We start from the raw sequence: 18,000 nt of genomic DNA, 5'->3' as shown, positions 1-18,000 counted from the left end.
CAACTGTGAATAAAGACTAGAGGAACTGAAGGACACACTTATCCAAAGAGCCTTCCTTCCTAGCATAATCACCAACGGAATAAACAAGGCGAAACAAATTGATGTCAATGAATTTGGAAAAACGAAAAACAAGAGAAAGAAAAAGGTCCATTCGTGTCAACCTTCAATCCCAGAAACACCGAAATATTTGATCGCATCCACAAAAATCTCCCCATCTTATTTTCCGATGAAAAAAATTAGAAAAATCTTAGAAAAATCTTAGAAAAATAACAAATCATCAAAAGCAAAAGGCAGCCCCAAACACTGAAACTCATTCTCACTGGAGTAAAAACATATAAAAATAAAATAACCTTCAACCCAGCAGTCACAAAATACAGGAGAACAAACTGTGGCACTTGCCTTTACTTTACTGAGGGATCAGAATTTAAATTCAAAGATAGTAAAGCCTTCAAAAACAAGTCCAACTTCACCTGCAACACGGAAAATAGTAGAGCTAATCGACTGGCCCCCTCCCCAAAAATATTGGGCCTTGTGCCTAGAGTAGAAAAAATATATAAGAAGAAACACTTAGAAATAATTTTATACATATCATCATTTTTAGAAAATACTTCCCATCATCTAAATCTTTTTTCAATATGCATATATGCCAGCACACACAAACACACACATATACACTCACATACACACAGCTGGTGACCACACACATACACACAGGGGAAGATACTCAAAAGAATGCATCTAACCCAAGGAAAAATCCTAATTCTGTGGTCAACAAGAGAAATTCTTCACAGCATACACACCCATCAACTCACAGCTGGTCATTTTTCAAAACATATTGAAAGTGCATTCAACACAACACACACAGACACACACACAAACAAACAAGCTAATACACACACACACAAACAAGCAAACACACACACTCACAAACACACACACACAGGTAGACATAAAACTTATTCAATAAATGCTTTTTAGCCACTCCCTTGACAGGAACACACAAAGATTTCTTTTAGACAGTAGACACCCTTTCACTCACTCTCTAGCACTTTAAATTCTACACTAAACTATATTTAAAGAAGTCTTCAACGAAAAATCTCCAGACATGTTCTTGGTAACCAGACAGAAGATAGACTGTTTTTACTTCAAATTATTCAAATTTTTAAAAATTTTTACTAATATTTAATAAGCTAAAATACATCGAAACTAGTAATATTAATATTTTTATTCATATAATCTTTTATTAAATTTCCTCTTAAACTGAAATGTCTTAGACTAAATTCTGTGCTATTTCTACTTCCATCTTTATATATATATATATATATATATATATATATATATATATATATATATATATATACTCTTTTACTCTTTCACTTGTTTCAGTCATGTGACTCTGGCCATGCTGGAACACCGCCATTATTCGAGAAAATTGACTCCAGGACTTATTCTTTGTAAGCCTACTATTTATTCTATCTTTTGGCTTCTTAGAAACTGGAGATAAATATTCTTAAAAGAAACCATACTGACTGAATTAATAAAAGGGACAAGAGCCACCAGAAAGGAAAACACCTCGTAGTTATTCGACTTAAGTCTAAGTTAACTTGTCAATTTTTACACTAAAGTTTTTTATTAAAAGGTCATATTAAATAAGTTAGTCTTAGATACACTACTTCTGAGTAGAGGATAGTTTGGTCAAGCGTGGAGGACTTTTGATCATAAATCTTCCTGTCTGAGTAGAACTGAGGATAATCAACAACAGCAACAACAAGCATACATTGAACAGTGGGGTTGTCACGGCTGGAACACCTTTGAAGTGTAGGTTTGTTTGATGTGGCTTAAAGTAGGCCTAAGCCACAACAACTGGTACAAATACGCACCAGAAGGTTGAGAGACAAAAATATTTGAAGCTGACTTAACAAGAAAATGTTAATGCAAATGCACTGAATAAGATATTGGGAAACATGTCAGACAGGTTATTGCTAACGCAACCATTTAAATATTGTCGTTTTAATAATAACTTTTGAGGTTGACACAAGACCTGAACATTTTTATAACCAGGCGGACTTACTCCGATGGATGCCAAATATGTATTATTTTAGAGGCCATTTAGGTAGAGAATTTCAAATATTGGTGAAACTTAAAATTACTATCGGTAGCAGAAAAATAAGATATTCAGAGACACTTAGCTCGTGACCTTACTGTTTCATTATAGATTTCTGCTCATAAATCTTGAATTCACTTCTACCCAATACCAAAGATTAGTTATGTTTGACTTTTTTGTTCTTTGAATAGTTTTAAATATTGGACCGCAGACATTCTGGGGCAACACTTTCGGAGGTTATAATCAGTTGCATTAACACAAGTACTTTGCCTGGTAATTATTTTCATTCCTGTCTTTGAAGATAATCAAAACCGGATAATAATGATTGTTCGCTGTATGTATTAAGTTCTGGTCGAGCAGCTCTTTTATAAGTAGCGCTGCAACTATCAAAAAATAAGACCATATTGGTATTTTAGAAGCCTCTAGGTCAACATTATCCAACGTGGTCTTTCCGTCTTCAAAATGCCTATGTATGATTTGAGGACAATTTAGCTCCTGTTTCGAGGAGGTGTAGCGATTGCATAGAAGCCGCTTGTTTGGTTGTAGCCACATAAACAGCAAAAATTTAGATGACTGGGTGCGAACCACTGATGCTTTGACCTCTACAAATCACTTCCTTGCAACTCTGCGACGAAAACTAGAATGTCCACATGTATCGCATAATGTTTGCTAGTTTAAAAGCTGTTTAATAATGCCCACCAATCTTGATCCGCATTATATTATGTCACGTGAATTCTATTGAGACTCACGTGAACAATAGAAAAAACCTATTGTTATTAGATTCTACCTGCAGCCATTTTTTTCGTTTTCTATTGATTTGCTGTTCGTGTTTAGGTTTCTTAAAATCTATCCAGAACGATTTACGTCGACCATCCAATGCTATTGCCTCTAGATAATAAATAGTGGCAATAGTAATTTAATCTGTGGAGATGAGCAGCGGTGACAATTGCAGCTATAAGAGCTGATTGTGGTTAAAAGGAGTTCTGCCGCTGGCGAAATGCTATTAAATGATAACAACTGTTTATTTGTCATTTTATTTCTAGTCGAAATAAAATCCCGGTTAGAATATATTTGAAAAGAAATTTCTGATTTGTCTCCTGTTAAATGTCCTTATTGAAATATTATCAAACTATTCATACGCCTTCATCAAATACATTTACCTCAGTCATCTGGCACACTTGCCTTTCAAACATTGCTATTCTTCCGACTATGTACGCTATTACTGTTGAAGCTGTCTTCCCCTTACAGCCTATCTGTTTTCCATTCATAAACCAGAAATGCTAACACTTTCTTGATATCTCTATTGTTCATAGATATTGCCTTGCATATACAGGGTGTCTACAAAGATTTTAGACAATTTCAAAAAGTCATTACGAAAACCTTAGGAAATGCGTATTAAAGTTTTTTTTTAAATATCAATAGTTTTATGAACGTCATGATTTTATATTTCAGACCACAATTAATGTTGCTTTGTGTTTCAGACAGTGAGTACTCCACATGAAAAGGCACAATTTGTGGTCTTGGTTTAACGGAACAATGTCAGATATTCGAACACGAAGAAATTACACAGCTAAACATGGACAAGCTCAGGCACATTAGTTGATTCTTATCTTGCATAAGCAATTTATGGAAACGGTGATGGTGCTACATAAACAGGAAACTGAAAGGCTAAGAACATCTGAAGAAGATATTGATCGTATCCGTCAATCATTTCAACGCTCCCCATCTAAGTCCACCCGTACTACTTCCGCTCAGATGCAATTACCGAGATCACCAATTCATAAAGTGCTGCATAAGAATCTGAGATTTTATGCATATAAAAGTCAGTTATTAGACATAATTAAGTTAAATGACAGACCACAACGAAAAAAATTTGTTATTACGATCCTGCAAAAATCGAAGAAGATAACCTCTTTAATCACATTCACTTTACCGATCAGGTAACCTTCCGTGTGTCTGGAAAACAGCAAATATCGTGCAAAAATTTGGAAATCGGAAAATCCCCACATTACTGAGGAAATCGAACGTGACAGTTGGAGGTCAATGCGTGGTGCGGGATTTTATGCAACAAAGTTATAGATCAGGTCTTCCCATTAGAAAAGACAATAACAGCTGATGTTTACCTTGGTATTCTAAATGAATATGTTGTGCCACAACTAGATTCCCATCCAAATGTCATCTTTCGGTAATCGCTTCATCGGGGAATAAACGTATGCGGATTTTTAAATGAAAGGTTTCCAGATCGCTGGAAGAAAAGGTGGCCTGATTCTTTGCCCCTCCCCCATCCCCAAATATAACAACCATGGGCTTTATGCCCCATCCCACCCCTCACCGTGAAATTAGTGTTTCAGCAAAAAGGGATGATAGAATAAGTGCCATGGTTAAAAAGTAAATACTGAGGTCGATTTGTTCGATTAAAATCATTCAAGTCGATGCTCCAGCTTGACCGCAATTCAGTGACTGAAACAAGTAAAAGATAAAAGATAAAGCACTGAAAAGGACAAAGGCGGTAAACTGGCAGAATCGTTAGCAAGCCGGGCAAAGTGCTTAGCGACATTTCGTCTGTCTTGGCGTTCTGAGTTCAAATTCAGCCGGAGTTGATTTCGACGTTCATTCTCTCGAGGTCGGTAAAATAAGTACCAGTTGAATACTGGGGGCGATGTAATCGATATTTCCCCTCCCCCGAAATTGGTGGCCTTGTGTCAAAATTTGAAAACAATATATAAAAACACAAACTTAAAAAGCGACACGGAGCTTACTTGCAGAATAATAATCTCAACATTTTCAAGTCAGTGAGTGAAATGTTGAGCAGGAGCAGAAAACAGATACAGTGTGATCGAATATAAAAGCAAGAACGTACATGTAAATAGAACTGAATTACTTCAAGGCTGGAAAAGCTATTTTGTATAAAATCTTAACACTAAATTCCAACGCAAACCGGGAGCAATATAAAATATGCAGGATGATCCTTCAGAGTGCATACTAATGCAAAATTAGAAAAAGGAAATGTAGAAAAGTAACAAAATGCTTGAAAGACCATGAAACCCTTCATACAGTTGTTATAGACAACAGAGGAACACAGGTTTTATGTTATAGGTAATATTGAACATAGTGCGAAAAATAGAAAACACACCGAATGACTTAAACCGCTTGATAATAGCACCAATTAATGAACGAGGTGACATGCAAATATCGAAAACTCCAGAGCGATTTCTTCCTGGGGAAACATGTTCAGTAAAACTTTTCACAATAGAATATAAAAGGAAATCGAAGAACCGACATGAGAAAGTGATTATAGATTTAGACTTACGAGATGCACCGTTGGTGCAATTTTATAAAGTCGGAAAGCTTGTTGACAAGCTGACCAAAAGGAACATCAAATATTCTTGCACTTGAACTTCATCGATAAGCGACTGACTTCGACACGACTTGGAGCAAGTCTTTTAGGAAGTGATGACAGTAATGTATATGTGTATGTATGTAGGTAGGCAGGTAGGTACGTACGTATGTATGTACGTATCTTTTATCTTTTGTCTTTTACTTGTTTCAATCATTTTTGACTTCAGTCATGCTGGAGCACCGTCTTAGAGGGTTTTAGTCGAACAAATCGACCTCAGGACTTAGTTTTTAAAGCCTGGTACTTATTCTATCGTTCTCTTCTTTTGCTGAACCGCTATATTACGGGGGCGTAAATACACCAGCACCGGTTATCGAGCGGTGGGTGGGGACAAACACTGGCACAAAGACGCTCACATTAAGAAGCTTGCTTCCCAACCACATGGTTCTGCGTTCAGTCCCACAGCGTGGCGACTTGGGCAAGTATCTTCTACTATAATCTCGGGCTAACCAAAGCCTTGCGAGTGGATTTCGTAGACGGAAACTGAAAGAATCCCGTCCTGTGTGTGTGTATGTGTGTGTGTGTGTGTGTGTGTGTGTGTGTGTGCGTGCGTGCGTGTGTGTGTGTGTGTGTGCGTGCGTGCGTGTGTGTTTGTGTTTGTGCCCCCAACCATCGCTTGACAACCGATGTTAGTGTGTCTACGTCCCCGTAACTTAGCGATCCGGCAAAATAGACCGATACAATAAGTATTAGACCTACAGAGAATAAGTTCTGGGGTCGATATGTTCAACTAAAGGTGGTGCTCCAACATCGCCGCAGTCAAATGACTGAAACAAGTAAAAGAATATATATATAGACATATATATATATATATATATATATATATATATATATATATATACGACGGTCTTCTTTTCAGTTTCCGTCTGTGTATGCATATGTATACATGTATGTATGTATATATGTATGTATGTATGTATTTATGTATGTGTGTTCTCTTTCCTTTTTTTCATTTTAAGTTAGAGTAAATTCTGACCGGCCACCTACTTCGTAGCACGGTTGTGAAGGAAAGTATCTTGCTTTAACCAATATCTTTTAAATCTTAAGAAGGGCTTGCTGATTTTTATAGTACCAGATAACGTCCCTCGTTCTATAATCAAATATGAACACTTATGTATGTATGTATGTATGTATGTATGTATGTATGCATGTAGGTATTTATGTATATATAAATGTATATATTGATGTCTCTCTGCCTCGTAACTTCGCGGTTCTACAAAGAGGGAATGATGAAACCAGTAGCTGATCGTCATGAGCAGCTAAAATACTAATGGTAATGTACAGCATGGGCGTTGTTCAATTACACAAACCAATCAAGGTATAATTGAATTTACACCAACAAAAAACTGCTTATATACACACATGCACGAACACAGAAACACGTGTGTGTGTGTGTGTGTGTGTGTAGATTTATATACATACATATACAAACAGATAGGCAGATAGATAGATAGATAGATAGATAGATAGATAGATAGATAGATAGATAGATAGATAGATAGACAACCCAGTCTGTCCTGTCAATGAATCAAACCTATGAAAACACCTGTTCTTTATAAATTTAAGTCTTTGACGACTCTTTTATTCGTTGTTTCTTTTGTAATTAAGAAACCGATACTAAAAATATATGAGCAGCATTATTGCTACACTATTCTATTTACTCCTTTTATTTGTGTATTTTATTTTATTTTGATAATATGTTCGATATTTTATTTATTTTTGTCTATACCTAATCAAATATGTCCTCAACGTAGATTTAACTGCATTTCAGCCGAACAAGAAATGTCGTTATCGTTTGTAACATTCCAGCTTACAAACAATGACATACTTCAATCGTTTCATCTAAACAGTTTTCTTCTCCCGCCATCGTGTAGCGCTATAAATATAAATAGACGAATGCGTTAGTATTAACCAATATAAATAACATCAAATAGAAAATGCTGTGGATTAGACGCTCTAGACACAAATGTGCTATTGAATTCTCTTCACATTGTTTGTTCCTCTGGAGAGAAACAATCTCTTTGATTGTTTTCTTAAGAAAAGAGAAAAAAATCTTGCATGCGAAGTAAAATAGAGAGAGTACGTAATGCGCCAACATAACTTTCTTGTCCGTTCCTCTTGTTAAATCGGAATCTTCGATGACACCTATGTCTTTTTTATTCTACTCTAAAAAAATTAATGATCTGGAAATTAAAAGTAGAGAGAGAGAGTGAAAGAATACCAAAAATTTAAAAAAAACAAGATGATCAAAATTGCCGGCTTGGCTCTCAAAGAAATAGAGAGAGTTAATGGTGAAGTTTCAGGTGCCGTACTTCTTTGAAGTTAGATGTCAAGGAGAAAGCAAGTGAAAGACGGGGGAAACTGAAAAACGTAAAAGGAGCAGGCAACACGAAAATGTCTGACGTGTGCTTGTCGACATACATGCCTATACATATCGTTCAAAATTGCTCAAAACCTCAAAATAACAAAAGACAGAGACAGGTAAGGGAACGGACATTCAAATAAAATGGAAGAGTCTGTAACGTTCCGAGCCTACACTTTTCGACAGAAAGGAATGAGGAGAGAAAACAGATTGAGAGAAGAAAAAAACGGAGAGAGAAAATGGTAGCATATGTGCATACTTACACAACACACACACACACGCACGCACACACACACACACACACAAACACACACATACATACATACATACATACATACATACATACATAGGCAATAAGAGACATGAGATACGTGAAGTGATTATATATTTATTTATAGACGTGACATCCTTAGGATTACGGCCGTTTTGCAATATTCATTATCTTGTATCAATTTCGGTGTGGAAGAAATTATGCTTACATATTTGAGATATCATTCAACTACGGCAATTTACTCATACGCAGCACCTTTCAGAGCTTGCCGCTATTTCAGTTCTTAATCAAATTGAAAACTGCTTTTGAAGAGGACTGGTCCCTAGCTACGCTTTGGCATACAAAAGTATACATTATAATTAAAGAGCAGTACGTGAAGTACGAGAGTACGTAACAGGCTGAGAGAGACAGTCATGCCTTTACTGGTTTTACTAAGTATACTGTATATCGAAGCGGGTGTTGTAACAATCAAACGTTGTAAGGAATGTAACAGTGGCAACGAGGATTTAAACAACTCACGAAGAATAAACTTGACGAGGATTTTAACAACTCGCGACTAATTAACAACTCGCGAGGAGTTAACAAACTCACAAAAGCTTTCGTTGTGTGAATTTTACGAAAAAAAAAGCGTAAAATTATGGAAAATTTGTTGGTCGGTTTGTTTGAGTTGCAAAAATTGCAACAACAGCAACTGAAAGAACAACAACAGCAGTAGTAGCTACAACTGCAAGAACAACAGCTGGAGCAACGACAACACCATCAACAACAACTGATATAACAACAGCATCAACAACAACAACAAATAATATTACAGCAACAAATGCTGCAATTACAGAAGTCATCAGGAAAGTTAGAAAAAGTGTTTTCGACATACTATATCGCGAACTCCACAACAGAGTTCAAATACGAACCTGACGAAGGAGTTAACTTTGAAGCATACTACAGAAGTTATGAGCAAATCTTCGAGAAAGAATGTAAAGATTGTAACGACGAGATGAAAACCACGCTTAATCTTAAGGAAACTGGTGGTAACAAAACATGAACGATATAGTAGTTATGTACTCCCAAGAAAACCTTCGAACATAAACTTTTATAGCACAATAGATATATTGTGTAAAATTCTCAGTGAAAAAAGTTCATTGTTCAATACATATTGGAAGTGTCTGAACACAGAAAAACAACGATGAGGACAACATCACATATGCTGGTAGAGTAAACAGAGAACGCTAGTTTAAGCTGGACTAATTAACGCCAGATATGTTCAAATGCCTGATTTTTACACAGAGACTTACAGCTGAAAACTACGCAGAAGTTAGAAATAGAATTCTCGTAAAGCTGAAACAAAACCAGGATGTAACCCTACAGCAAGTGTCAGGAGAAAGTGAAAGTATAGTCAAATTAAGACACGACACAGAGAAAATCGAATGGAAAGATTGTTTCCAAGTAAAACAAGTGCGAAATATTCAGAATAAATATAAGTGTTTTCTAAAACACGAGAACAATCAGGAAATAAACACATGTCCTGCATGAGAAAGTATACACCTGAGAAAAAATTGTCGATTTAAAAAGCGGAATGCTTTCATTGTGGAAATATAGGACATATAAAGGCGCACTGTAGAAGGAAGATGACAAAACGTCAGAACAAAGGAGAAAGAATAAATAGTATGTCATCGGAAGAAATTGGTAATATAACGATGAGGAAATTCGTGAAGGTGAAAATCAGAAACACAAGTGTTAAAATGCAGTCGGACACTGGTAGTAATATCACCATTATAAATGAAAAAAAAAACATGGAAATATGTCAGTATGCCGAAATTAATTAAATCGAAAAAGGTAGCACTTGGTGTTACGGGAAAAAGATTATATTTTTTCGGTGAATTCATATGTAATGTAACATTTCTAAGTCAAACGAGAAAGTTCGCTCCATGTGAGTTATTTGCTATTACCTTGTTTAATTGCTGAATTGTTGAATTATTGTAATTACTTGAATTTGTTGCAATTTTTATTTGTTTTCCCCATTTACGGGCGAAGTTGTGAAGAACATTATTATGGAGAATAGACAAGTGCAAACAGGCAGTTATACTGCAGTCACTGGCAAAAGACTGTCAGTGGAGCTACCACAAGTCCGGTAATTAGAAGTCAAAGACAAGGACTTCAAGAAATACAACACCTTGCTAAAAAAAAAGGAGGGAGACTGTCTAAGGCTGACTCCTCCCAAAGAAGTTATCTAGAATACGGAAAAGAGAACTATCATATATAGAACGCTAAACATAGCATCGAAGAAGGTAGAAATAGCAGCCGTAGAAGCAGTTGAGGAGTGTTGGAAAGAAATAAAAGAATCATCCACGTTCTACACCAGAGGACGGAAGTTCGGCTCGGTGGAAGTGTGCTTCGTAAACGAGAATGAAGCAAAGAAGTACTCCACTATAGACTTGAAATCAGCGGAGTGGGCACCACTACCTACTTAATGTGTCAAACGTGTAGCCAGAGTAAGTATAGGTAGAGTGCTCCCTGAAATTGACAAGGCATGGCTGGTGCCAGCTATTCTCTGTCATACAGAGGAAGATACGGAAGTTTTTTAAATGTCGAAGAAGGAAGCACTTGCCAGATACTTTGAGCATTTGTCATTTACTTTCATCTGTAAATAAGCGTCAGACAGATCCAATTTGAAGAAAATTTTTTCACCATTTAATTTTGCGAAAATGTCCTCTGGAATCGGGAATGGATGGTAGCATGTCTTTAAGCAGTCGTTCAATCCTGTAGAGAAATCGACACACAGGCCAATCTTACTATTTTTTTTTTAATACATACCGTAGATTCCACTCTTTTCCAGTCTGTTCATTTCTTTATTTACGATTTCAATTGCCGCGAACGGTACTTTTCTATTAGATTTAAATAGAGGCACAGCATTTTCACTTACTTGAAAACAGGCTTCACCCTTTTTGCATAGGTTTAAGTCCTCCGATAGTACTTGAGGAAACATCTTTTTCAATTTTCACTTAAATTCCTCAAACGATATATTTTTAACGGGACAACTATTTATGTTTTTGCAGTAGAGACTTGTGGGAAGATACCATAAGTCAAATAACTCCAACCAATCTGCAGCAAATAGATTGACTGTATTCTCCACAATCAATATTTTTGCTTCGCGTGTTTCTCCTCGAAATGTGATGTCTATACGCATTTCGCCCATGAAATGTAATTTATCGCCCGTAGCGCCATACGTAATATACGCTATTTTACGTAACCTCGGTTTCACGATTATTCTCCATGTATCCGTATTTATGATTAAAATATCACTACCCATATCCAACTGTAGATTAATATTTGCACCATTTATTTTTACGTGAACGAATTTTCTTGTTTTTGTGTCGCATTCACTTTCTGCTGAAAACACCTTAGAGCTTTCTGCGTTCGAGCTTCGTAATCTTGTCCTGCAGAGTGAGCTTTTGTGACCAAGTTTCTGACAACTTTAGCATTTAGGGTTTTTAAACGGACAGTCTTTACTGAAGTGTAGGCCTTCACATCCGTAACATGGATTGGGGCCTGGCACTCTTTTTTGGTTGTACTTTCCGGGTCGACACATCTGTATTTTTTAGGAATCTTTCTCTTGAATTTTTTTCACGTCGTGCTTCAGGTTTACTGTTGTTTACATTCTTCTGTAACGGTCTGTAGGGTTAAATCTTAGTCCGCTCGCTCAATTTTTGAGAGAATACTTGCCCGAATTTCTCTATCATCGGTTGCCGTAAGCCCTTCTACGAAGATAAAGGATTTAAACATATCCTGAGTGAGTTCCTGAAGCTTACATTTTTCACACATACGTTTGACTACTCCGGCGTATGTGATAAAGTCATCATCGTCATTTTTTGTTCAGCTCCAACACTCCATTACAGTGACAAATAACGAACATTTGTCACAAAAGATCTTTGATAATAATGCAATAGTTTCTTGGAAACACAATTCTCTCGACTTTTGGGGCAATATAAAGTTACAGTAGCATTCATGCTCGGCGGAAGCTACCTTGTGTAATAATAGCCTCACTTTCTCCTCATCCGACCATGACTTGCTATTTTTGTCAAAAATTTCCTCGTACCTTCTATAGTACGCAGGAAACGTAATACCCTCCTCCGGATTACCAGTGAATTCAGAAATCGAGTTCGCCAAGCCTTTTGGCGTAAACAAACTTACCGAATTTTCGAACTTCTTTGACTGTAACTCAATTAACAGTTGTAGTAGTAGTAGTAGTAGTAGTAGTAGTAGTAGTAGTAGTAGTAGTAGTAGTAGTAGTAGTAGTAGTAGTAGTTGTTGTGGTTGTAATATTTGCCTCTGCAACTTCTGTAGTTGTTCCTGTTGCTTCACTTAGAGCTATATTACTGCAGCTTATAGGTTCTCCATAATTTAACAAATGGCATGATGCACACATTGTCAAATAACCTACGTGAGCTTCGAAAAATCCTCGTCACCAGACGCCTCCAATATCGTAGTACAGTTGATATTGTCGACGATAGATAAAGAACACACTGTAACAATGTTATAACAATACAAAATAGAAACAGCGGCAATAACAAACACACAACGAACCAACAATCTTTTACGAAACAGCAATCAATATTTCTATCACACTAACTCTAACTGTAAACTGTATGTGGACTTCAAAGACCAAACTACGAACGTTTTCTTTATTCGCCACACAGGCTGTTACATAGAGAGGACGGTTTGGTCGGATGGCTGGGCTCAGTCGGCTCCATCCATCCTCGACTTTTTTCCCACATTCAGCCATCTTTTTCGAAACATACTGTGTGACAGGTATCTCTTTTCCAGCCTGATCTTACTTCTGAGGTGATAGTTAAAATAATTAACTAGACCTCAGCTGGAAATAAAGTTACCTGTCGCGATCCCTTTCCCCCGTGCCCTCCATACTGTTTCTTTTAGTATGGATACTATGCAGAAAAACTGTCCTTCCTCTCCCTGTTGAGGGAAGAGGGCGGAACAATCTTGATAATCGATTCCGCCGATAGCTGTACTCTTCCTGTCGTTGACAACAGCTGCTCGACATGGGCTATCAGTCCTTTTATCTACGCACACTGCACGAAGGCGTGCTGGACAGTTTCACTGCCCTGCTCGCACCTCAGGCATGTCAGTGGGATAGCATAACTATGCCTCGATAGTCTCTCTCGAACAAGTAATTATCCAGGTACCGCTGGTCTGAAAATCCTCCCGAAAATGGTGACCAACTGATTTCTATCGAAGCCCAGTGTCTCCCCCATGATATCGTCTGACATATGCTCTACTAACTCGCCATAGAAGTCCTCGGTGGAACTCCAGCTGCTAGCATTGGCCATCCGGGGAGCAGCGTGAGTGCCTGTCGGCACTGTAATTGCCAATCACCCAGCCTAGGTCTTCGCATGACCCAATGGCCTAAATCCCGAAAGGAGGTCAACAGTGGAACGAAGAATTTCATGAGCGGTGATCACACGGCTCACCATCCAGGTGATACCTAAGGTGCCTAAGCTTCAGCGCAAACTTGCGCATCTTCAGCCACGGCATCCCTAGCCCACTGTTTAACGGTTTTTGACAGCAGACAGAGTGTTTTACAAGTGATCTTCCCATCCACTAAAAATGAAAAAGGGGTCCTTCTAACTTGCTCAGCCACGAATCAGGACAAGGCACGACGCTCGTGCGGTAGGTGATAACGGATGCAATAAACACCCGCGTCACCGCCCTTCCTAGCAGCGACAACGTCCTCCCAGACCAGATCTGGGTTAGAGCAGCTACCTTGCTTGTTACCTCACTCCAATTCTTCTCCATCCGGATCTAGACCAAACTAGCATCTTAACAGGACCTTCCGTCCAACGTCCCACGAAGTTATTGGGTGGCATTGACTTGCCCCTCCAGGTGCCGAGCTGCAAGCCGACCGACTTATCCTGATTAATTCTTGCTCCTGCCACCGCTTCGTATCTTCTGATGGTGTTTTCTACACAAGGTAGCTGCCATTCATCAGACACGATGATGGTGATGTCATCCGCGTACCCGGCCGCCGTCTTGCCATCACTCAGATCACGCGGGTTGCCCCCTATAGCCTCCAGCCTTCGCAGCAATGGCTCAAGAGCCAAAAAATGCAAAAGCGGAGACAGGGTACATCCCTGGCGAACGCAGCGCTTTATCTCGAATGGTTTTGAGAGGAAGCCCTTGACTCGGAAGACAGACTCGAGGCTGCTGTACATAGCAGCGATCCAGTCGCAGAAAGTCGGGCCCAGCACGGCCGCCCCAAGAACCGACGCCAGGTACCGATGGTCGACGATATCGAATGCTTTACTCTGGTCTAAATGCACCAGTGCCTCACCTTTGCCGGTAATTTTACCCACCCGCAGCCAAACTACAAACAGCCGACTACGTCAGACCTCTAATATTTATATGTAGTAGCCACGTCTATTCTCGTCAGAGGGTGTCGTACTCTCGCCACAACAATGATTATAGTAAATGATTTATGTATTTATCTACTTATGAATTGTACACTACATTTTTTGCGCTAATATATATGTATATTGTGTATGTGTCTGTGTCTGTGTGTGTAAATGAGGGTTTCCTTATGCACGACACATGTACATGTATGTATACATGAGCTAGTGTATACATGTAAATGCGGGGTTGATTTCATAAATATCAAAATATCCTTAGACTTGAAGTATGGACAAAGAAAAATAATGTTCGAATATACATAACTGTGTGTGTATGTGTTTGCGTGTATATATATATATATATATATATCCTTATGTATATTTGAACATTATATATATATACATACATGGACTCAGAACGAGAGAGAGAGAGAAAAGATATTTAAGTATAAAGCAGCAGAACTGTTATAGATTCGTGATAAAACTGCAAACAGCTCCTAAATGGTAAACGTTTATAGATAAAAACAATAGATTTCCCTTAGAACTGAAAATCCATCGTTTTGACTATTTTACTTCTCTAGAGAGTATTTGTGTCCGTCTGTTGATTTATGAATTTGTTAAATGTTTCATGATTTATGGTGGCTTTGTTGTTTGTATTATGACATATATTGATATTGCATGATCGTCTCCATTGTTAATCTTATTTTGCTAGGTTTATACTTAATTAAGGGTTTCTAGCTTTTGCAGTTTCCGTGGCATATATATATATATATATATATGTATATATATATATATATATATATATATATATATATATAGATATATATATATATATATACATACACTGTGTATATGTGCGTGTGTTTATGTGTGTGTATGTGTGTATTATTTATGCATTTATAATTGTATGTGCATGTTATATACTTGAAAAGTTCTTAGCAACTATTGTCGATGTACTCACTATATTTGCAGATAGATTTCTCTAAATAAAAATTTTTAATCACTTAAGAAAATATTTAAAAAACACAGTTGAACACAGACTTTATGTAAGGAAAATTTTGTGTGAAGTGCTTTTCTTTGTTTCCAGCTTTTCAAGCGCACGTATAATCTGTATAGGAGTCTGTTTTTTTTTAGTATATGTGCGTGTACGTTTACACGAATAGTAACAATCAGTACGTTAAATGGGAGAGCAATGTTGGGAGAAAGAGAATGAGGGAATGATCAATATAATGAGAGGGGTATGGGAAGTGATGCGAGGTAATAAAGTGAAGTTATGAAATGGCGAAACTTAGTTGTTGCAAAAGTCATGTCAATTACAACGGAGAGCAAGATTGAGTAAGAGCTTTTATAAGCTCGGCAAATAATTACACCTAAAGTGATTATTGACCCTGAAAAATGCCGAGTCATACAGTAGCGTTAATGGAAAATTGATTTGATGTTGTATTTTAACCCCAGGTTGACTCTGACATAGAAGGCCCTTTACCATAACCATTTTAACACTGGCCATGCTTGTTTGTATATCAGGAAATACATTATCCAATACTTACCACTCTTTCATTAGGATGATAGAGTATGAAGTAGATTTTCCTACTATTTCACTTTGGCCGACTAAGATTGAGGAAACATCGTATTTGGGGTTAATTTGTAGTGCTCACTTGAACTATTCTTACGCAAATTTGCTTAAGAGGCACGAACTCCTTCAAACTGACTTTTCTATTCAAAACTACAGAATTCTGAATCATACTCCCACGACCAAACAGATTATTCAATTTATCACGCACACGCGCGCGCGCACACACATACAAACACATACACACATACACACACACAAACTTGTATGTATGTATGTATGTATGTATGTATGTGCGGGTGTGCGGGAGTGTTGGTTAGATACTCTTTTACTCTTTTACTTGTTTCAATCTTTTGACTGTGGCCATGCTGGAGCACCGCCTTTAGTCGAGCAAATCGACCCCACGACTTATTATTTGGAAGCCTAGTACTTATTCTATCGGTCTCTTTTGCCGAACCGCTAAGTTACGGGGACATAAACACACCAGCATCGGTTGTCAAGCGAAGTTGGGGGGACAAACACAGACATACAGACACATACACACATACATATATATATATACATATATACGATAGGCTTCTTTCAGTTTCCGTCTACCAAATCCACTCACAAGGCTTTGGTCGGCCCGAGGCTATAGTAGAAGACACTTGCCCAAGATGCCACGCAGTGGGACTGAACCCGGGACCATGTGGTTGGTAAGCAAGCTACTTACCACACAGCCACTCCTACGCAGATGTGTATATAAGTGTGTTTATATCTGTTTATATCTGTTTATATATGTTTATATATGTTTATATATGTTTATATCTGTTTATATATGTTTATATATGTTATTTTGGCAACGTGCGATGTTGATTGTCTGTGTGCGAATGTATCTTTACGCAAATGTATTTGTTTGTCGTAGTAGTAGTAGTAGTAGTAGTAGTAGTAGTAGTAGTAATAGTAGTAGTAGCAGCAGCAGTAATAGTAGCAGTAGTAGTAGTCATTTTTGACATAGATTACCATTATTTCGTTTAGAATTAAAATTGAAGAGAAATGGGATGTTGTGAAGTTCATGCTTTCCCGAAATGTGTCCACGTTATGACGTCAACAGATAATGTTTAGACAAATCCACTGTTTTTTTTACTCTAACGTAACATCAAACTCCACCACATTTTTAACCAATATCAACATAACAGATGCTTTGAATACCTGAATGTATATGATGCATTACTATCATTTTCCCTTCCTAGCATTCAACATATCCAAATCCAGTTAGTATTCTTGGTTATTTGTTTAAGTCGACATTGTTATTTCAGAAATTACTTAGGCAAAAAAAGAAAAGAAAAGAAAGATAATAATAACAGAAAACAGAAAATAGAAAATCCAAATTTTCTCTCAGCGATTACACAGAATAACGATATGAAATGTTTGTTTACCTTCATTTTTTCGTATCATCTTTTTTTCTTCTTGTCTTTGAAATGTGTTCTTTAAGCAAGTTTCTCGTATATAGCCGCGAGAAGAAATGAGTTATATGACAAACGAAATACAATTAAGAAACGAATTGTTATAAAAAGAAATATGTTATATGTAATATGCAAATGTTTGTAACTGTGCAGTGCGTTCGCTATTAGAAATGAATTCGTGTATGCGAATGCTTCTAGGCGTGGATGTGTGTTTGCGTGATGCGTGTGCCTGTAAATTTGATACGCATGTTTTTTTCTAAGAGAGTAAGTCTTGTGTGCAGTAGAATTGGCGGAGTCAAACATAACGCTTCGTGGTATCAATTCCAGTCTCTGCGCTCTTACTTCAAATCGCACCAAAGTCAACTTGGTTGCTCATCCTTTCGAAGTCGATGAAAACATACCAATCCAAAGTATTGGATTGATGGAGCTGTTAGAACATCGTAGTGGATGCCT

Source organism: Octopus bimaculoides, chromosome 6, assembly GCF_046866305.1.
Source record: "Octopus bimaculoides isolate indiv1 chromosome 6, ASM4686630v1, whole genome shotgun sequence".
In the NCBI taxonomy this organism is placed as follows: domain Eukaryota; kingdom Metazoa; phylum Mollusca; class Cephalopoda; order Octopoda; family Octopodidae; genus Octopus; species Octopus bimaculoides.
The sequence above is the reverse complement of the archived record's forward strand: the minus strand, read 5'-3'. Positions refer to the sequence as shown.